This window comes from Leptinotarsa decemlineata, unplaced genomic scaffold (assembly GCF_025532065.1).
Source record: "Leptinotarsa decemlineata unplaced genomic scaffold, Ldec_3_MD MMD2_tig00026306, whole genome shotgun sequence".
In the NCBI taxonomy this organism is placed as follows: domain Eukaryota; kingdom Metazoa; phylum Arthropoda; class Insecta; order Coleoptera; family Chrysomelidae; genus Leptinotarsa; species Leptinotarsa decemlineata.
Window position 1 is genome coordinate 10174 of NW_027412680.1, and position 24394 is coordinate 34567.

The 24394-nt window shown below is 36.7% G+C and overlaps 1 long non-coding RNA gene across 1 annotated transcript; it reads left to right on the forward strand.

The window, feature by feature from the left end:
* Positions 1-16848: 16848 nt before the first annotated feature.
* On the forward strand, positions 16849-18064 carry LOC141485013 (uncharacterized). Its single transcript, XR_012466952.1, has 2 exons — positions 16849-17052; positions 17131-18064. It is a non-coding gene; the product is annotated as an uncharacterized lncRNA (long non-coding RNA).
* The last annotated feature ends 6330 nt before the right edge of the window (positions 18065-24394 follow it).

The following is a 24394-nucleotide window of genomic DNA, read 5'->3' on the forward strand; positions in this document are numbered from 1 at the left end:
GTTTACAGTTCGATTTCCTACAAATTACAACAGGTAATACTGCTAGACAATTCTATCTCTAACCCTCATTCCTTCTACAGCAAATTGTCCTCTCCATTTCTCCATGAAAGCCATTTTCAATACATTCCTTTCCCGAATATTCTGAGGGAATACTATACATTCTGCACCCATCACTTCAACTATTCGAATTGATACTTCATGTATTGCTCGATGAACTGCAGTTCGACTCAAACTGCAAAAAAGTTTCCTCACCAACACCCCTTTATAGCTATATCGCCAGCTTACAGTAGGTCGAGAGAATGAATTCATCTACATAGGCATAAAAGCATATATCCTACACTAATATTCTTCCCCTTTTGGGCAGGTTTGAAGAACATAAATCTTTGTTGAGATAATAGATCAAGCATCAAAAATCTAGTCTCTGATAAGTTATTTGTCCCTATCTTAATAACTAAGCTTATATGTGTGTGTCTCCCTCAAGGTGGCTTGCAGAACAAGAATGGTTTTAGAGTTACAAACTTAGGTCTGCAGTGCTCTGTCCGTACAACAATTGTGATCGGTACAACAGCGGTTAACTACTAACTACTGCTACTACTGTATTAGGCATTCATGCAAGGATGTCTAGTCTTATAGCAATACTAACACGAGGAAGCGGTATTCAGATGAAAGAAAGCCTAAAATGAAACAATTCATATTAGATGGAAACGGTTCACTGGAAGTGATGTCCGGGACGATACGTCTGGAGTCTGGACAGAATGATCAAGCTCATTCTCTGAATATATGAGTTGTCTCGTTGATAAATATCAACTCGCCTGTAGTGTCGTGTGGCCTATAGGTTTACTTTTGTCCCAAGAAGCCAAAATTCAAATCAGTAAGATTCTGTTCTCCATAAGCAATTGAATCCAACAAGTGAGTTGAATGTTTTACCAGCATCCAAATGCCAAGAATAAAAATTTCCTATTCTTATAAAAGATGATCATACTTGATTAATCCGAAAAATCGAGAAGTTTAGACATAAACTCGAAAATTAGCAAATGGCTACCAAAAGTATCACAACAAATTTTGAATTTCGGCGGCAAGACATTCACGGAACCAAAGTCGTCAATTCACCGTTCCGTGTTCCGTCGGAGCACGGAATCCTTAAAGGGATTCGAATATGTGTTCGAATATAATTAATGCGTTCGAATATATCCTTGTATAGTTGTTTGTCAGTGAATGAGAACTAAACGAATGACGAGGTATTAAAATATCCCAAAACTTTCAAGGAAGTATTCATTTCAGGTTTAGATAGTCGTCGACCTCAAAACAGAATAAATGACAAAATGAAACCGTAACACCGTATAGGATGAAACTGCAGTAACGTTAGTTACAAATAAAAGCGGTAAAAACATAAAGAGTTTCATTTCTCTTTTTTTCATTATGATTTCCTACCACGTAGTGACGGCTACATCCACCAATTTATTAATGATTCAATATCCATCTCTTTCAGGAATAAACGGTGATACGAGCCAGTGAATAGCATATCATTTGGGACCCGTCAGCCAGCACCGCCACAGTTGAAACACGACTCCTGCAACAGTTCAAACTGGTCTTTTTCCTCAGTTGAAACTGAGCCCCCGTCAAAATTGAAACCCGTCATCCTTCACAGTCGAAACTTGGCTCCTGAGACAGTTGAAACTTAGATCACATCACAGTTTAAACTCGGCTCTGGTCACCGATCTACCAATTTTGGGGAGAATGACTGGAATTTTGATTACAGAATTATTACAATGTGTTAAAACAACGATAAAAATAAAATAAATACAACAATAAAAATTAATTGGCGCTCCGGGGCGACTTCATTGATTCCAGTGGCGCATTTGCTTTTTCAGCTGCAGGAAAACCCGAAAAACCTGCAGCACACACATCATCTGAGAATTATTCCTGACATTTATTTTGTTGTATATCATTTCACAATGATTTTGATTTCTTCATTTTATTCAATGACTTCAATCTCGGTTTTCTGACTTAGACTTTGAATAACATGGGATCATTATCGATTATGAAAGTAATCATGATTTTTGTGTTTTGTAAAATTACGTCCGAGTTCAGACAAAAAAACTTTATGAAAAGTAAAGCTTCAGTCTCATACAAGTAAAAGAAGAGAATCAACATAGATGTACTTCTGTTGTATGTATGTAGTTCAATTATGAACTATTCAAAATTTATAAAGTATATAGTCATGTGAACCCATTTACATTGATCTGGTATCAAAATAGATTGAGAAAAAAATTAAAATGAGCTATTTTATATAATGCTATTGGACCTCCTTTGCCATCTATCTGTGAAGGCGTGAACTATATAACCTCGACATGAAAACATTCCATAGGCACAAAAATTTCTACATTTCCATTGGATCTTCATTCCAGTAAGTTCTGCTAGTCAACTCTAGGTGGCGTCCGCGTAAACTTTTCTATCAACGAATCTTATTTTAAAATTCAATAACATTGTCAACTTGATATCTATCTGTTTCAGAAATGAACGATAATACAAGCCGTTAAATAGCATATCATTTCGTAAACGAACCAATTAGAATACTCGATAGGAATACTCGGTTTCTACAATGACTCTTCTGTACTAAAAAAATTCAAGGGTTAGGAGAGGGAGTTGCGTCACAGTATAGTTTCATAATGATACCCAATGCTTTGAGTAATGTAATCGGATGTAATTTCCAAAAACGAAATCACGGAAAGAAAAAAATTGATTTGGCACCTTTTTTGCCGTCTGTTTGTGAGGGTACGAACTATGTAACCCCGACAATGAAACATTCCATAGCCAGAAAAATTTCTACATTTCTATTGGATCCGTATTCCAATAAGTTCAGCTAGTGAACACTAGGTGGCGTCCGCGTGAACTTCACTTTAACAAAATAAAATTTAGACTAGATAGAGAGAGATCATAGCTCCCAGGGTAGGCCGCCAGCTGTTTAACAGTGAAGAAGGGCGTGGATAAGATGGAGGTAGAGCGCCACCCGCTTGATCAACCCTGGAGCTTATATAGCATACGAAACAAAAACGGGAAATTAACTCTAAACGGTAACCGATCGAATCAAACTCGAATCCAGTTAAAATATTCATAATTCCTTTCCCTAACATCTACACCTTTCTCAGTTGATTCCAAATTTGTTAACAAATCCCTTGATTTATCTGTCAGTTTATAAATTTTATTCAACCGTTATTATAGGACTCCCCCTATAATACTGGCAGGGCAGGGAGCCTTGAGCTCCTGAGGCCACAAAGTTTCAAATGTGAGAAGATTTCACTTTTCTAATTGTAAACAATACCAAAATGTTCATAAGATATAAATTATATTACACCTATAGCACAAATGTTTCAATTCTAAGGGGACTTTAATGAACCCAGGCTCCCCAAGGAAAAAAAGGATGTCTCTTCGATACTTGAGACGTCGCTGTTTTGAAGTTATACTTTACCTTTGATATAGCTATATCGCCAGCTTACAGTAGGTTGAGAGAATGAATTCATCTACATAGGCATAAAAGCATATATCCTACACTAATATTCTTCCCCTTTTGGGCAGGTTTGAAGAACATAAACCAACCGTCAACATCAAAGACTATGCCCCAGAGAGATGATGTGGAACCACCACATAAGAGACACAAAATGGACTTCCACAATGAATGTTATTCTGAATGCAGCTCAAAGCCCCCAAAACGAGGAAGAAAAATAATATATGAAAAATATTCCGTACAGAGAAGCATGTTTTTAGCGGTTGTCACTCGTCCAGATATATCATTCTCAGTGAGCAGAGTTAGCAGATATTTGGAAAATCCAGGAAAGCAGCACTGGAAAGCAGTCAAACGTATTTTCAGATACCTAAAGGGTACTAAAAGTTATGGAATTCTATACAATGGTGGGAGCAACGAATATTTAAAAGCGTATTCAGATGCAGATTTTGCAGGAGACATTGATACTAGATATTCAACAACTGGCTATGTTACTTTATTATCAGGTTGTCCAGTTACATGGACATCTCAACGACAAAAGTGTTGCAACATCCACGACAGAATCTGAATATATTGCAGCTTGGGATGCCGCACGAGAAATAATATGGTTGAGAAGGTTGCTTAAAGAAATTGATGTTGACGTTTCAAATCCAACGGAACTTTTTGTTGATAATAGAAGTGCTATAAACTTGATGAGCTATAATGATCATCACAAACGAAAAAAATATCACTGTTGTTTACACCCAATCAGAAAACCAGTTGGCAGATATTTTAACCAAACCCTTACCACGAGAAAAATTTTCAACAAATCGACAAGGTCTGTGGTAACGTCTTCGAAGTGAACAAAGAGTGGGAGTGTTGAAGTAATCCATGTTCACTTCATTTCGATTGATCTTGTTTTTATGATTCCTTGGAAATCGTTGTTGATTGAATGAGTTTTAATGTCATTGTTAATACATATAAAATGTATCGTTTGTATATTCATGATTAAAACCTGGTTCAGTAGAGTTTACAGTTCGATTTCCTACAAATTACAACAGGTAATACTGCTAGACAATTCTATCTCTAACCCTCATTCCTTCTACAGCAAATTGTCCTCTCCATTTCTCCATGAAAGCCATTTTCAATACATTCCTTTCCCGAATATTCTGAGGGAATACTATACATTCTGCACCCATCACTTCAACTATTCGAATTGATACTTCATGTATTGCTCGATGAACTGCAGTTCGACTCAAACTGCAAAAAAGTTTCCTCACCAACACCCCTTTATAGCTATATCGCCAGCTTACAGTAGGTCGAGAGAATGAATTCATCTACATAGGCATAAAAGCATATATCCTACACTAATATTCTTCCCCTTTTGGGCAGGTTTGAAGAACATAAATCTTTGTTGAGATAATAGATCAAGCATCAAAAATCTAGTCTCTGATAAGTTATTTGTCCCTATCTTAATAACTAAGCTTATATGTGTGTGTCTCCCTCAAGTGGCTTGCAGAACAAGAATGGTTTTAGAGTTACAAACTTAGGTCTGCAGTGCTCTGTCCGTACAACAATTGTGATCGGTACAACAGCGGTTAACTACTAACTACTGCTACTACTGTATTAGGCATTCATGCAAGGATGTCTAGTCTTATAGCAATACTAACACGAGGAAGCGGTATTCAGATGAAAGAAAGCCTAAAATGAAACAATTCATATTAGATGGAAACGGTTCACTGGAAGTGATGTCCGGGACGATACGTCTGGAGTCTGGACAGAATGATCAAGCTCATTCTCTGAATATATGAGTTGTCTCGTTGATAAATATCAACTCGCCTGTAGTGTCGTGTGGCCTATAGGTTTACTTTTGTCCCAAGAAGCCAAAATTCAAATCAGTAAGATTCTGTTCTCCATAAGCAATTGAATCCAACAAGTGAGTTGAATGTTTTACCAGCATCCAAATGCCAAGAATAAAAATTTCCTATTCTTATAAAAGATGATCATACTTGATTAATCCGAAAAATCGAGAAGTTTAGACATAAACTCGAAAATTAGCAAATGGCTACCAAAAGTATCACAACAAATTTTGAATTTCGGCGGCAAGACATTCACGGAACCAAAGTCGTCAATTCACCGTTCCGTGTTCCGTCGGAGCACGGAATCCTTAAAGGGATTCGAATATGTGTTCGAATATAATTAATGCGTTCGAATATATCCTTGTATAGTTGTTTGTCAGTGAATGAGAACTAAACGAATGACGAGGTATTAAAATATCCCAAAACTTTCAAGGAAGTATTCATTTCAGGTTTAGATAGTCGTCGACCTCAAAACAGAATAAATGACAAAATGAAACCGTAACACCGTATAGGATGAAACTGCAGTAACGTTAGTTACAAATAAAAGCGGTAAAAAATAAAGAGTTTCATTTCTCTTTTTTTCATTATGATTTCCTACCACGTAGTGACGGCTACATCCACCAATTTATTAATGATTCAATATCCATCTCTTTCAGGAATAAACGGTGATACGAGCCAGTGAATAGCATATCATTTGGGACCCGTCAGCCAGCACCCGCCACAGTTGAAACACGACTCCTGCAACAGTTCAAACTGGTCTTTTTCCTCAGTTGAAACTGAGCCCCCGTCAAAATTGAAACCCGTCATCCTTCACAGTCGAAACTTGGCTCCTGAGACAGTTGAAACTTAGATCACATCACAGTTTAAACTCGGCTCTGGTCACCGATCTACCATATTTTGGGGAGAATGACTGGAATATTTGATTACAGAATTATTACAATGTGTTAAAACAACGATAAAAATAAAATAAATACAACAATAAAAATTAATTGGCGCTCCGGGGCGACTTCATTGATTCCAGTGGCGCATTTGCTTTTTCAGCTGCAGGAAAACCCGGAAAACCTGCAGCACCACATCATCTGAGAATTATTCCTGACATTTATTTTGTTGTATATCATTTCACAATGATTTTGATTTCTTCATTTTATTCAATGACTTCAATCTCGGTTTTCTGACTTTAGACTTTGAATAACATGGGATCATTATCGATTATGAAAGTAATCATGATTTTTTGTGGGTTTTGTAAAATTACGTCCGAGTTCAGACAAAATAACTTTATGAAAAGTAAAGCTTCAGTCTCATACAAGTAAAAGAAGAGAATCAACATAGATGTACTTCTGTTGTATGTATGTAGTTCAATTATGAACTATTCAAAATTTATAAAGTATATAGTCATGTGAACCCATTTACATTGATCTGGTATCAAAATAGATTGAGAAAAAAATTAAAATGAGCTATTTTATATTGCTATTGGACCTCCTTTGCCATCTATCTGTGAAGGCGTGAACTATATAACCTCGACATGAAAACATTCCATAGCACAAAAATTTCTACATTTCCATTGGATCTTCATTCCAGTAAGTTCTGCTAGTCAACTCTAGGTGGCGTCCGCGTAAACTTTTCTATCAACGAATCTTATTTAAAATTCAATAACATTGTCAACTTGATATCTATCTGTTTCAGAAATGAACGATAATACAAGCCGTTAAATAGCATATCATTTCGTAAACGAACCAATTAGAATACTCGATAGGAATACTCGGTTTTCTACAATGACTCTTCTGTACTAAAAAAATTCAAGGGTTAGGAGAGGGAGTTGCGTCACAGTATAGTTTCATAATGATACCCAATGCTTTGAGTAATGTAATCGGATGTAATTTCCAAAAACGAAATCACGGAAAGAAAAAAATTGATTTGGCACCTTTTTTGCCGTCTGTTTGTGAGGGTACGAACTATATAACCCCGACAATGAAACATTCCATAGCCAGAAAAATTTCTACATTTCTATTGGATCCGTATTCCAATAAGTTCAGCTAGTGAACACTAGGTGGCGTCCGCGTGAACTTCACTTTTAACAAAATAAAATTTAGACTAGATAGAGAGAGATCATAGCTCCCAGGGTAGGCCGCCAGCTGTTTAACAGTGAAGAAGGGCGTGGATAAGATGGAGGGTAGAGCGCCACCCGCTTGATCAACCCTGGAGCTTATATAGCATACGAAACAAAAACGGGAAATTAACTCTAAACGGTAACCGATCGAATCAAACTCGAATCCAGTTAAAATATTCATAATTCCTTTCCCTAACATCTACACCTTTCTCAGTTGATTCCAAATTTGTTAACAAATCCCTTGATTTATCTGTCAGTTTATAAATTTTATTCAACCGTTATTATAGGACTCCCCCTATAATACTGGCAGGGCAGGGAGCCTTGAGCTCCTGAGGCCACAAAGTTTCAAATGTGAGAAGATTTCACTTTTCTAATTGTAAACAATACCAAAATGTTCATAAGATATAAATTATATTACACCTATAGCACAAATGTTTCAATTCTAAGGGGACTTTAATGAACCCAGGCTCCCCAAGGAAAAAAGGAGGATGTCTCTTCGATACTTGAGACGTCGCTGTTTTGAAGTTATACTTTACCTTTGATATAGCTATATCGCCAGCTTACAGTAGGTTGAGAGAATGAATTCATCTACATAGGCATAAAAGCATATATCCTACACTAATATTCTTCCCCTTTTGGGCAGGTTTGAAGAACATAAACCAACCGTCAACATCAAAGACTATGCCCCAGAGAGATGATGTGGAACCACCACATAAGAGACACAAAATGGACTTCCACAATGAATGTTATTCTGAATGCAGCTCAAAGCCCCCAAAACGAGGAAGAAAAATAATATATGAAAAATATTCCGTACAGAGAAGCATGTTTTTTTTAGCGGTTGTCACTCGTCCAGATATATCATTCTCAGTGAGCAGAGTTAGCAGATATTTGGAAAATCCAGGAAAGCAGCACTGGAAAGCAGTCAAACGTATTTTCAGATACCTAAAGGGTACTAAAAGTTATGGAATTCTATACAATGGTGGGAGCAACGAATATTTAAAAGCGTATTCAGATGCAGATTTTGCAGGAGACATTGATACTAGATATTCAACAACTGGCTATGTTACTTTATTATCAGGTTGTCCAGTTACATGGACATCTCAACGACAAAAGTGTTGCAACATCCACGACAGAATCTGAATATATTGCAGCTTGGGATGCCGCACGAGAAATAATATGGTTGAGAAGGTTGCTTAAAGAAATTGATGTTGACGTTTCAAATCCAACGGAACTTTTTGTTGATAATAGAAGTGCTATAAACTTGATGAGCTATAATGATCATCACAAACGAAAAAAATATCACTGTTGTTTACACCCAATCAGAAAACCAGTTGGCAGATATTTTAACCAAACCCTTACCACGAGAAAAATTTTCAACAAATCGACAAGGTCTGTGGGTAACGTCTTCGAAGTGAACAAAGAGTGGGAGTGTTGAAGTAATCCATGTTCACTTCATTTCGATTGATCTTGTTTTTATGATTCCTTGGAAATCGTTGTTGATTGAATGAGTTTTAATGTCATTGTTAATACATATAAAATGTATCGTTTGTATATTCATGATTAAAACCTGGTTCAGTAGAGTTTACAGTTCGATTTCCTACAAATTACAACAGGTAATACTGCTAGACAATTCTATCTCTAACCCTCATTCCTTCTACAGCAAATTGTCCTCTCCATTTCTCCATGAAAGCCATTTTCAATACATTCCTTTCCCGAATATTCTGAGGGAATACTATACATTCTGCACCCATCACTTCAACTATTCGAATTGATACTTCATGTATTGCTCGATGAACTGCAGTTCGACTCAAACTGCAAAAAAGTTTCCTCACCAACACCCCTTTATAGCTATATCGCCAGCTTACAGTAGGTCGAGAGAATGAATTCATCTACATAGGCATAAAAGCATATATCCTACACTAATATTCTTCCCCTTTTGGGCAGGTTTGAAGAACATAAATCTTTGTTGAGATAATAGATCAAGCATCAAAAATCTAGTCTCTGATAAGTTATTTGTCCCTATCTTAATAACTAAGCTTATATGTGTGTGTCTCCCTCAAGGTGGCTTGCAGAACAAGAATGGTTTAGAGTTACAAACTTAGGTCTGCAGTGCTCTGTCCGTACAACAATTGTGATCGGTACAACAGCGGTTAACTACTAACTACTGCTACTACTGTATTAGGCATTCATGCAAGGATGTCTAGTCTTATAGCAATACTAACACGAGGAAGCGGTATTCAGATGAAAGAAAGCCTAAAATGAAACAATTCATATTAGATGGAAACGGTTCACTGGAAGTGATGTCCGGACGATACGTCTGGAGTCTGGACAGAATGATCAAGCTCATTCTCTGAATATATGAGTTGTCTCGTTGATAAATATCAACTCGCCTGTAGTGTCGTGTGGCCTATAGGTTTACTTTTGTCCCAAGAAGCCAAAATTCAAATCAGTAAGATTCTGTTCTCCATAAGCAATTGAATCCAACAAGTGAGTTGAATGTTTTACCAGCATCCAAATGCCAAGAATAAAAATTTCCTATTCTTATAAAAGATGATCATACTTGATTAATCCGAAAAATCGAGAAGTTTAGACATAAACTCGAAAATTAGCAAATGGCTACCAAAAGTATCACAACAAATTTTGAATTTCGGCGGCAAGACATTCACGGAACCAAAGTCGTCAATTCACCGTTCCGTGTTCCGTCGGAGCACGGAATCCTTAAAGGGATTCGAATATGTGTTCGAATATAATTAATGCGTTCGAATATATCCTTGTATAGTTGTTTGTCAGTGAATGAGAACTAAACGAATGACGAGGTATTAAAATATCCCCCAAAACTTTCAAGGAAGTATTCATTTCAGGTTTAGATAGTCGTCGACCTCAAAACAGAATAAATGACAAAATGAAACCGTAACACACGTATAGGATGAAACTGCAGTAACGTTAGTTACAAATAAAAGCGGTAAAAACATAAAGAGTTTCATTTCTCTTTTTTTCATTATGATTTCCTACCACGTAGTGACGGCTACATCCACCAATTTATTAATGATTCAATATCCATCTCTTTCAGGAATAAACGGTGATACGAGCCAGTGAATAGCATATCATTTGGGACCCGTCAGCCAGCACCCGCCACAGTTGAAACACGACTCCTGCAACAGTTCAAACTGGTCTTTTTCCTCAGTTGAAACTGAGCCCCCGTCAAAATTGAAACCCGTCATCCTTCACAGTCGAAACTTGGCTCCTGAGACAGTTGAAACTTAGATCACATCACAGTTTAAACTCGGCTCTGGTCACCGATCTACCATATTTTGGGAGAATGACTGGAATATTTGATTACAGAATTATTACAATGTGTTAAAACAACGATAAAAATAAAATAAATACAACAATAAAAATTAATTGGCGCTCCGGGGCGACTTCATTGATTCCAGTGGCGCATTTGCTTTTTCAGCTGCAGGAAAACCCGAAAAACCTGCAGCAACAACATCATCTGAGAATTATTCCTGACATTTATTTGTTGTATATCATTTCACAATGATTTTGATTTCTTCATTTTATTCAATGACTTCAATCTCGGTTTTCTGACTTTAGACTTTGAATAACATGGGATCATTATCGATTATGAAAGTAATCATGATTTTTTTGTGGGTTTTGTAAAATTACGTCCGAGTTCAGACAAAATAACTTTATGAAAAGTAAAGCTTCAGTCTCATACAAGTAAAAGAAGAGAATCAACATAGATGTACTTCTGTTGTATGTATGTAGTTCAATTATGAACTATTCAAAATTATAAAGTATATAGTCATGTGAACCCATTTACATTGATCTGGTATCAAAATAGATTGAGAAAAAATTAAAATGAGCTATTTTATATTGCTATTGGACCTCCTTTGCCATCTATCTGTGAAGGCGTGAACTATATAACCTCGACATGAAAACATTCCATAGGCACAAAAATTTCTACATTTCCATTGATCTTCATTCCAGTAAGTTCTGCTAGTCAACTCTAGTGGCGTCCGCGTAAACTTTTCTATCAACGAATCTTATTTTAAAATTCAATAACATTGTCAACTTGATATCTATCTGTTTCAGAAATGAACGATAATACAAGCCGTTAAATAGCATATCATTTCGTAAACGAACCAATTAGAATACTCGATAGGAATACTCGGTTTCTACAATGACTCTTCTGTACTAAAAAAATTCAAGGGTTAGGAGAGGGAGTTGCGTCACAGTATAGTTTCATAATGATACCCAATGCTTTGAGTAATGTAATCGGATGTAATTTCCAAAAACGAAATCACGGAAAGAAAAAAATTGATTTGGCACCTTTTTTGCCGTCTGTTTGTGAGGGTACGAACTATATAACCCCGACAATGAAACATTCCATAGCCAGAAAAATTTCTACATTTCTATTGGATCCGTATTCCAATAAGTTCAGCTAGTGAACACTAGGTGGCGTCCGCGTGAACTTCACTTTTAACAAAATAAAATTTAGACTAGATAGAGAGAGATCATAGCTCCCAGGGTAGGCCGCCAGCTGTTTAACAGTGAAGAAGGCGTGGATAAGATGGAGGGTAGAGCGCCACCCGCTTGATCAACCCTGGAGCTTATATAGCATACGAAACAAAAACGGGAAATTAACTCTAAACGGTAACCGATCGAATCAAACTCGAATCCAGTTAAAATATTCATAATTCCTTTCCCTAACATCTACACCTTTCTCAGTTGATTCCAAATTTGTTAACAAATCCCTTGATTTATCTGTCAGTTTATAAATTTTATTCAACCGTTATTATAGGACTCCCCCTATAATACTGGCAGGGCAGGGAGCCTTGAGCTCCTGAGGCCACAAAGTTTCAAATGTGAGAAGATTTCACTTTTCTAATTGTAAACAATACCAAAATGTTCATAAGATATAAATTATATTACACCTATAGCACAAATGTTTCAATTCTAAGGGGACTTTAATGAACCCAGGCTCCCCAAGGAAAAAAAAGGATGTCTCTTCGATACTTGAGACGTCGCTGTTTTGAAGTTATACTTTACCTTTGATATAGCTATATCGCCAGCTTACAGTAGGTTGAGAGAATGAATTCATCTACATAGGCATAAAAGCATATATCCTACACTAATATTCTTCCCCTTTTGGGCAGGTTTGAAGAACATAAACCAACCGTCAACATCAAAGACTATGCCCCAGAGAGATGATGTGGAACCACCACATAAGAGACACAAAATGGACTTCCACAATGAATGTTATTCTGAATGCAGCTCAAAGCCCCCAAAACGAGGAAGAAAAATAATATATGAAAAATATTCCGTACAGAGAAGCATGTTTTTAGCGGTTGTCACTCGTCCAGATATATCATTCTCAGTGAGCAGAGTTAGCAGATATTTGGAAAATCCAGGAAAGCAGCACTGGAAAGCAGTCAAACGTATTTTCAGATACCTAAAGGGTACTAAAAGTTATGGAATTCTATACAATGGTGGGAGCAACGAATATTTAAAAGCGTATTCAGATGCAGATTTTGCAGGAGACATTGATACTAGATATTCAACAACTGGCTATGTTACTTTATTATCAGGTTGTCCAGTTACATGGACATCTCAACGACAAAAGTGTTGCAACATCCACGACAGAATCTGAATATATTGCAGCTTGGGATGCCGCACGAGAAATAATATGGTTGAGAAGGTTGCTTAAAGAAATTGATGTTGACGTTTCAAATCCAACGGAACTTTTTGTTGATAATAGAAGTGCTATAAACTTGATGAGCTATAATGATCATCACAAACGAAAAAAATATCACTGTTGTTTACACCCAATCAGAAAACCAGTTGGCAGATATTTTAACCAAACCCTTACCACGAGAAAAATTTTCAACAAATCGACAAGGTCTGTGGGTAACGTCTTCGAAGTGAACAAAGAGTGGGAGTGTTGAAGTAATCCATGTTCACTTCATTTCGATTGATCTTGTTTTTATGATTCCTTGGAAATCGTTGTTGATTGAATGAGTTTTAATGTCATTGTTAATACATATAAAATGTATCGTTTGTATATTCATGATTAAAACCTGGTTCAGTAGAGTTTACAGTTCGATTTCCTACAAATTACAACAGGTAATACTGCTAGACAATTCTATCTCTAACCCTCATTCCTTCTACAGCAAATTGTCCTCTCCATTTCTCCATGAAAGCCATTTTCAATACATTCCTTTCCCGAATATTCTGAGGGAATACTATACATTCTGCACCCATCACTTCAACTATTCGAATTGATACTTCATGTATTGCTCGATGAACTGCAGTTCGACTCAAACTGCAAAAAAGTTTCCTCACCAACACCCCTTTATAGCTATATCGCCAGCTTACAGTAGGTCGAGAGAATGAATTCATCTACATAGGCATAAAAGCATATATCCTACACTAATATTCTTCCCCTTTTGGGCAGGTTTGAAGAACATAAATCTTTGTTGAGATAATAGATCAAGCATCAAAAATCTAGTCTCTGATAAGTTATTTGTCCCTATCTTAATAACTAAGCTTATATGTGTGTGTCTCCCTCAAGGTGGCTTGCAGAACAAGAATGGTTTTAGAGTTACAAACTTAGGTCTGCAGTGCTCTGTCCGTACAACAATTGTGATCGGTACAACAGCGGTTAACTACTAACTACTGCTACTACTGTATTAGGCATTCATGCAAGGATGTCTAGTCTTATAGCAATACTAACACGAGGAAGCGGTATTCAGATGAAAGAAAGCCTAAAATGAAACAATTCATATTAGATGGAAACGGTTCACTGGAAGTGATGTCCGGGACGATACGTCTGGAGTCTGGACAGAATGATCAAGCTCATTCTCTGAATATATGAGTTGTCTCGTTGATAAATATCAACTCGCCTGTAGTGTCGTGTGGCCTATAGGTTTACTTTTGTCCCAAGAAGCCAAAATTCAAATCAGTAAGATTCTGTTCTCCATAAGCAATTGAATCCAACAAGTGAGTTGAATGTTTTACCAGCATCCAAATGCCAAGAATAAAAATTTCCTATTCTTATAAAAGATGATCATACTTGATTAATCCGAAAAATCGAGAAGTTTAGACATAAACTCGAAAATTAGCAAATGGCTACCAAAAGTATCACAACAAATTTTGAATTTCGGCGGCAAGACATTCACGGAACCAAAGTCGTCAATTCACCGTTCCGTGTTCCGTCGGAGCACGGAATCCTTAAAGGGATTCGAATATGTGTTCGAATATAATTAATGCGTTCGAATATATCCTTGTATAGTTGTTTGTCAGTGAATGAGAACTAAACGAATGACGAGGTATTAAAATATCCCAAAACTTTCAAGGAAGTATTCATTTCAGGTTTAGATAGTCGTCGACCTCAAAACAGAATAAATGACAAAATGAAACCGTAACACCGTATAGGATGAAACTGCAGTAACGTTAGTTACAAATAAAAGCGGTAAAAACATAAAGAGTTTCATTTCTCTTTTTTTCATTATGATTTCCTACCACGTAGTGACGGCTACATCCACCAATTTATTAATGATTCAATATCCATCTCTTTCAGGAATAAACGGTGATACGAGCCAGTGAATAGCATATCATTTGGGACCCGTCAGCCAGCACCCGCCACAGTTGAAACACGACTCCTGCAACAGTTCAAACTGGTCTTTTTCCTCAGTTGAAACTGAGCCCCCGTCAAAATTGAAACCCGTCATCCTTCACAGTCGAAACTTGGCTCCTGAGACAGTTGAAACTTAGATCACATCACAGTTTAAACTCGGCTCTGGTCACCGATCTACCATATTTTGGGGAGAATGACTGGAATATTTGATTACAGAATTATTACAATGTGTTAAAACAACGATAAAAATAAAATAAATACAACAATAAAAATTAATTGGCGCTCCGGGGCGACTTCATTGATTCCAGTGGCGCATTTGCTTTTTCAGCTGCAGGAAAACCCGGAAAAACCTGCAGCACACACATCATCTGAGAATTATTCCTGACATTTATTTTGTTGTATATCATTTCACAATGATTTTGATTTCTTCATTTTATTCAATGACTTCAATCTCGGTTTTCTGACTTTAGACTTTGAATAACATGGGATCATTATCGATTATGGAAAGTAATCATGATTTTTTGTGGGTTTTGTAAAATTACGTCCGAGTTCAGACAAAATAACTTTATGAAAAGTAAAGCTTCAGTCTCATACAAGTAAAAGAAGAGAATCAACATAGATGTACTTCTGTTGTATGTATGTAGTTCAATTATGAACTATTCAAAATTTATAAAGTATATAGTCATGTGAACCCATTTACATTGATCTGGTATCAAAATAGATTGAGAAAAAAATTAAAATGAGCTATTTTATATTGCTATTGGACCTCCTTTGCCATCTATCTGTGAAGGCGTGAACTATATAACCTCGACATGAAAACATTCCATAGGCACAAAAAATTTCTACATTTCCATTGGATCTTCATTCCAGTAAGTTCTGCTAGTCAACTCTAGGTGGCGTCCGCGTAAACTTTTCTATCAACGAATCTTATTTTAAAATTCAATAACATTGTCAACTTGATATCTATCTGTTTCAGAAATGAACGATAATACAAGCCGTTAAATAGCATATCATTTCGTAAACGAACCAATTAGAATACTCGATAGGAATACTCGGTTTCTACACAATGACTCTTCTGTACTAAAAAAATTCAAGGGTTAGGAGAGGGAGTTGCGTCACAGTATAGTTTCATAATGATACCCAATGCTTTGAGTAATGTAATCGGATGTAATTTCCAAAAACGAAATCACGGAAAGAAAAAAATTGATTTGGCACCTTTTTTGCCGTCTGTTTGTGAGGTACGAACTATGTAACCCCGACAATGAAACATTCCATAGCCAGAAAAATTTCTACATTTCTATTGGATCCGTATTCCAATAAGTTCAGCTAGTGAACACTAGGTGGCGTCCGCGTGAACTTCACTTTTAACAAAATAAAATTTAGACTAGATAGAGAGAGATCATAGCTCCCAGGGTAGGCCGCCAGCTGTTTAAACAGTGAAGAAGGGCGTGGATAAGATGGAGGGTAGAGCGCCACCCGCTTGATCAACCCTGGAGCTTATATAGCATACGAAACAAAAACGGGAAATTAACTCTAAACGGTAACCGATCGAATCAAACTCGAATCCAGTTAAAATATTCATAATTCCTTTCCCTAACATCTACACCTTTCTCAGTTGATTCCAAATTTGTTAACAAATCCCTTGATTTATCTGTCAGTTTATAAATTTTATTCAACCGTTATTATAGGACTCCCCCTATAATACTGGCAGGGCAAGGAGCCTTGAGCTCCTGAGGCCACAAAGTTTCAAATGTGAGAAGATTTCACTTTTCTAATTGTAAACAATACCAAAATGTTCATAAGATATAAATTATATTACACCTATAGCACAAATGTTTCAATTCTAAGGGGACTTTAATGAACCCAGGCTCCCCAAGGAAAAAAGGAGGATGTCTCTTCGATACTTGAGACGTCGCTGTTTTGAAGTTATACTTTACCTTTGATATAGCTATATCGCCAGCTTACAGTAGGTTGAGAGAATGAATTCATCTACATAGGCATAAAAGCATATATCCTACACTAATATTCTTCCCCTTTTGGGCAGGTTTGAAGAACATAAACCAACCGTCAACATCAAAGACTATGCCCCAGAGAGATGATGTGGAACCACCACATAAGAGACACAAAATGGACTTCCACAATGAATGTTATTCTGAATGCAGCTCAAAGCCCCCAAAACGAGGAAGAAAAATAATATATGAAAAATATTCCGTACAGAGAAGCATGTTTTTAGCGGTTGTCACTCGTCCAGATATATCATTCTCAGTGAGCAGAGTTAGCAGATATTTGGAAAATCCAGGAAAGCAGCACTGGAAAGCAGTCAAACGTATTTTCAGATACCTAAAGGGTACTAAAAGTTATGGAATTCTATACAATGGTGGGAGCAACGAATATTTAAAAGCGTATTCAGATGCAGATTTTGCAGGAGACATTGATACTAGATATTCAACAACTGGCTATGTTACTTTATTATCAGGTTGTCCAGTTACATGGACATCTCAACGACAAAAGTGTTGCAACATCCACGACAGAATCTGAATATATTGCAGCTTGGGATGCCGCACGAGAAATAATATGGTTGAGAAGGTTGCTTAAAGAAATTGATGTTGACGTTTCAAATCCAACGGAACTTTTTGTTGATAATAGAAGTGCTATAAACTTGATGAGCTATAATGATCATCACAAACGAAAAAAATATCACTGTTGTTTACACCCAATCAGAAAACCAGTTGGCAGATATTTTAACCAAACCCTTACCACGAGAAAAATTTTCAACAAATCGACAAGGTCTGTGGGTAACGTCTTCGAAGTGAACAAAGAGTGGGAGTGTTGAAGTAATCCATGTTCACTTCATTTCGATTGATCTTGTTTTTATGATTCCTTGGAAATCGTTGTTGATTGAATGAGTTTTAATGTCATTGTTAATACATATAAAATGTATCGTTTGTATATTCATGATTAAAACCTGGTTCAGTAGAGTTTACAGTTCGATTTCCTACAAATTACAACAGGTAATACTGCTAGACGATTCTATCTCTAACCCTCATTCCTTCTACAGCAAATTGTCCTCTCCATTTCTCCATGAAAGCCATTTTCAATACATTCCTTTCCCGAATATTCTGAGGGAATACTATACATTCTGCACCCATCACTTCAACTATTCGAATTGATACTTCATGTATTGCTCGATGAACTGCAGTTCGACTCAAACTGCAAAAAAGTTTCCTCACCAACACCCCTTTATAGCTATATCGCCAGCTTACAGTAGGTCGAGAGAATGAATTCATCTACATAGGCATAAAAGCATATATCCTACACTAATATTCTTCCCCTTTTGGGCAGGTTTGAAGAACATAAATCTTTGTTGAGATAATAGATCAAGCATCAAAAATCTAGTCTCTGATAAGTTATTTGTCCCTATCTTAATAACTAAGCTATATGTGTGTGTCTCCCTCAAGGTGGCTTGCAGAACAAGAATGGTTTAGAGTTACAAACTTAGGTCTGCAGTGCTCTGTCCGTACAACAATTGTGATCGGTACAACAGCGGTTAACTACTAACTACTGCTACTACTACTATTAGGCATTCATGCAAGGATGTCTAGTCTTATAGCAATACTAACACGAGGAAGCGGTATTCAGATGAAAGAAAGCCTAAAATGAAACAATTCATATTAGATGGAAACGGTTCACTGGAAGTGATGTCCGGGACGATACGTCTGGAGTCTGGACAGAATGATCAAGCTCATTCTCTGAATATATGAGTTGTCTCGTTGATAAATATCAACTCGCCTGTAGTGTCGTGTGGCCTATAGGTTTACTTTTGTCCCAAGAAGCCAAAATTCAAATCAGTAAGATTCTGTTCTCCATAAGCAATTGAATCCAACAAGTGAGTTGAATGTTTTACCAGCATCCAAATGCCAAGAATAAAAATTTCCTATTCTTATAAAAGATGATCATACTTGATTAATCCGAAAAATCGAGAAGTTTAGACATAAACTCGAAAATTAGCAAATGGCTACCAAAAGTATCACAACAAATTTTGAATTTCGGCGGCAAGACATTCACGGAACCAAAGTCGTCAATTCACCGTTCCGTGTTCCGTCGGAGCACGGAATCCTTAAAGGGATTCGAATATGTGTTCGAATATAATTAATGCGTTCGAATATATCCTTGTATAGTTGTTTGCAAAAACGGGAAATTAACTGTAAACGGTAACCGATCGAATCAAACTCGAATCCAGTTAAAATATTCATAATTCCTTTCCCTAACATCTACACCTTTCTCAGTTGATTCCAAATTTGTTAACAAATCCCTTGATTTATCTGTCAGTTTATAAATTTTATTCAACCGTTATTATAGGACTCCCCCTATAATACTGGCAGGGCAAGGAGCCTTGAGCTCCTGAGGCCACAAAGTTTCAAATGTGAGAAGATTTCACTTTTCTAATTGTAAACAATACCAAAATGTTCATAAGATATAAATTATATTACACCTATAGCACAAATGTTTCAATTCTAAGGGGACTTTAATGAACCCAGGCTCCCCAGGAAAAAGGAGGATGTCTCTTCGATACTTGAGACGTCGCTGTTTTGAAGTTATACTTTACCTTTGATATAGCTATATCGCCAGCTTACAGTAGGTTGAGAGAATGAATTCATCTACATAGGCATAAAAGCATATATCCTACACTAATATTCTTCCCCTTTTGGGCAGGTTTGAAGAACATAAACCAACCGTCAACATCAAAGACTATGCCCCAGAGAGATGATGTGGAACCACCACATAAGAGACACAAAATGGACTTCCACAATGAATGTTATTCTGAATGCAGCTCAAAGCCCCCAAAACGAGGAAGAAAAATAATATATGAAAAATATTCCGTACAGAGAAGCATGTTTTTAGCGGTTGTCACTCGTCCAGATATATCATTCTCAGTGAGCAGAGTTAGCAGATATTTGGAAAATCCAGGAAAGCAGCACTGGAAAGCAGTCAAACGTATTTTCAGATACCTAAAGGGTACTAAAAGTTATGGAATTCTATACAATGGTGGGAGCAACGAATATTTAAAAGCGTATTCAGATGCAGATTTTGCAGGAGACATTGATACTAGATATTCAACAACTGGCTATGTTACTTTATTATCAGGTTGTCCAGTTACATGGACATCTCAACGACAAAAGTGTTGCAACATCCACGACAGAATCTGAATATATTGCAGCTTGGGATGCCGCACGAGAAATAATATGGTTGAGAAGGTTGCTTAAAGAAATTGATGTTGACGTTTCAAATCCAACGGAACTTTTTGTTGATAATAGAAGTGCTATAAACTTGATGAGCTATAATGATCATCACAAACGAAAAAAATATCACTGTTGTTTACACCCAATCAGAAAACCAGTTGGCAGATATTTTAACCAAACCCTTACCACGAGAAAAATTTTCAACAAATCGACAAGGTCTGTGGGTAACGTCTTCGAAGTGAACAAAGAGTGGGAGTGTTGAAGTAATCCATGTTCACTTCATTTCGATTGATCTTGTTTTTATGATTCCTTGGAAATCGTTGTTGATTGAATGAGTTTTAATGTCATTGTTAATACATATAAAATGTATCGTTTGTATATTCATGATTAAAACCTGGTTCAGTAGAGTTTACAGTTCGATTTCCTACAAATTACAACAGGTAATACTGCTAGACAATTCTATCTCTAACCCTCATTCCTTCTACAGCAAATTGTCCTCTCCATTTCTCCATGAAAGCCATTTTCAATACATTCCTTTCCCGAATATTCTGAGGGAATACTATACATTCTGCACCCATCACTTCAACTATTCGAATTGATACTTCATGTATTGCTCGATGAACTGCAGTTCGACTCAAACTGCAAAAAAGTTTCCTCACCAACACCCCTTTATAGCTATATCGCCAGCTTACAGTAGGTCGAGAGAATGAATTCATCTACATAGGCATAAAAGCATATATCCTACACTAATATTCTTCCCCTTTTGGGCAGGTTTGAAGAACATAAATCTTTGTTGAGATAATAGATCAAGCATCAAAAATCTAGTCTCTGATAAGTTATTTGTCCCTATCTTAATAACTAAGCTTATATGTGTGTGTCTCCCTCAAGGTGGCTTGCAGAACAAGAATGGTTTTAGAGTTACAAACTTAGGTCTGCAGTGCTCTGTCCGTACAACAATTGTGATCGGTACAACAGCGGTTAACTACTAACTACTGCTACTACTGTATTAGGCATTCATGCAAGGATGTCTAGTCTTATAGCAATACTAACACGAGGAAGCGGTATTCAGATGAAAGAAAGCCTAAAATGAAACAATTCATATTAGATGGAAACGGTTCACTGGAAGTGATGTCCGGGACGATACGTCTGGAGTCTGGACAGAATGATCAAGCTCATTCTCTGAATATATGAGTTGTCTCGTTGATAAATATCAACTCGCCTGTAGTGTCGTGTGGCCTATAGGTTTACTTTTGTCCCAAGAAGCCAAAATTCAAATCAGTAAGATTCTGTTCTCCATAAGCAATTGAATCCAACAAGTGAGTTGAATGTTTTACCAGCATCCAAATGCAAGAATAAAAATTTCCTATTCTTATAAAAGATGATCATACTTGATTAATCCGAAAAATCGAGAAGTTTAGACATAAACTCGAAAATTAGCAAATGGCTACCAAAAGTATCACAACAAATTTTGAATTTCGGCGGCAAGACATTCACGAACCAAAGTCGTCAATTCACCGTTCCGTGTTCCGTCGGAGCACGGAATCCTTAAAGGGATTCGAATATGTGTTCGAATATAATTAATGCGTTCGAATATATCCTTGTATAGTTGTTTGTCAGTGAATGAGAACTAAACGAATGACGAGGTATTAAAATATCCCAAAACTTTCAAGGAAGTATTCATTTCAGGTTTAGATAGTCGTCGACCTCAAAACAGAATAAATGACAAAATGAAACCGTACACCTATAGGATGAAACTGCAGTAACGTTAGTTACAATAAAAGCGGTAAAAACATAAAGAGTTTCATTTCTCTTTTTTTCATTATGATTTCCTACCACGTAGTGACGGCTACATCCACCAATTTATTAATGATTCAATATCCATCTCTTTCAGGAATAAACGGTGATACGAGCCAGTGAATAGCATATCATTTGGGACCCGTCAGCCAGCACCCGCCACAGTTGAAACACGACTCCTGCAACAGTTCAAACTGTCTTTTTTCCTCAGTTGAAACTGAGCCCCCGTCAAAATTGAAACCCGTCATCCTTCACAGTCGAAACTTGGCTCCTGAGACAGTTGAAACTTAGATCACATCACAGTTTAAACTCGGCTCTGGTCACCGATCTACCATAATTTGGGGAGAATGACTGGAAATTTGATTACAGAATTATTACAATGTGTTAAAACAACGATAAAAATAAAATAAATACAACAATAAAAATTAATTGGCGCTCCGGGGCGACTTCATTGATTCCAGTGGCGCATTTGCTTTTTTCAGCTGCAGGAAAACCCGGAAAAACCTGCAGCACAACATCATCTGAGAATTATTCCTGACATTTATTTTGTTGTATATCATTTCACAATGATTTTGATTTCTTCATTTTATTCAATGACTTCAATCTCGTTTTCTGACTTTAGACTTTGAATAACATGGGATCATTATCGATTATGAAAGTAATCATGATTTTTTGTGTTTTTGTAAAATTACGTCCGAGTTCAGACAAAATAACTTTATGAAAAGTAAAGCTTCAGTCTCATACAAGTAAAAGAAGAGAATCAACATAGATGTACTTCTGTTGTATGTATGTAGTTCAATTATGAACTATTCAAAATTTATAAAGTATATAGTCATGTGAACCCATTTACATTGATCTGGTATCAAAATAGATTGAGAAAAAAATTAAAATGAGCTATTTTATATTGCTATTGGACCTCCTTTGCCATCTATCTGTGAAGGCGTGAACTATATAACCTCGACATGAAAACATTCCATAGGCACAAAAATTTCTACATTTCCATTGGATCTTCATTCCAGTAAGTTCTGCTAGTCAACTCTAGGTGCGTCCGCGTAAACTTTTCTATCAACGAATCTTATTTTAAAATTCAATAACATTGTCAACTTGATATCTATCTGTTTCAGAAATGAACGATAATACAAGCCGTTAAATAGCATATCATTTCGTAAACGAACCAATTAGAATACTCGATAGGAATACTCGTTTTCTACAATGACTCTTCTGTACTAAAAAAAATTCAAGGGTTAGGAGAGGGAGTTGCGTCACAGTATAGTTTCATAATGATACCCAATGCTTTGAGTAATGTAATCGGATGTAATTTCCAAAAACGAAATCACGGAAAGAAAAAAATTGATTTGGCACCTTTTTTGCCGTCTGTTTGTGAGGGTACGAACTATGTAACCCCGACAATGAAACATTCCATAGCCAGAAAAATTTCTACATTTCTATTGGATCCGTATTCCAATAAGTTCAGCTAGTGAACACTAGGTGGCGTCCGCGTGAACTTCACTTTAACAAAATAAAATTTAGACTAGATAGAGAGAGATCATAGCTCCCAGGGTAGGCCGCCAGCTGTTTAACAGTGAAGAAGGGCGTGGATAAGATGGAGGGTAGAGCGCCACCCGCTTGATCAACCCTGGAGCTTATATAGCATACGAAACAAAAACGGGAAATTAACTCTAAACGGTAACCGATCGAATCAAACTCGAATCCAGTTAAAATATTCATAATTCCTTTCCCTAACTACTACACCTTCTCAGTTGATTCCAAATTTGTTAACAAATCCCTTGATTTATCTGTCAGTTTATAAATTTTATTCAACCGTTATTATAGGACTCCCCCTATAATACTGGCAGGGCAGGGAGCCTTGAGCTCCTGAGGCCACAAAGTTTCAAATGTGAGAAGATTTCACTTTTCTAATTGTAAACAATACCAAAATGTTCATAAGATATAAATTATATTACACCTATAGCACAAATGTTTCAATTCTAAGGGGACTTTAATGAACCCAGGCTCCCCAAGGAAAAAAAGGAGGATGTCTCTTCGATACTTGAGACGTCGCTGTTTTGAAGTTATACTTTACCTTTGATATAGCTATATCGCCAGCTTACAGTAGGTTGAGAGAATGAATTCATCTACATAGGCATAAAAGCATATATCCTACACTAATATTCTTCCCCTTTTGGGCAGGTTTGAAGAACATAAACCAACCGTCAACATCAAAGACTATGCCCCAGAGAGATGATGTGGAACCACCACATAAGAGACACAAAA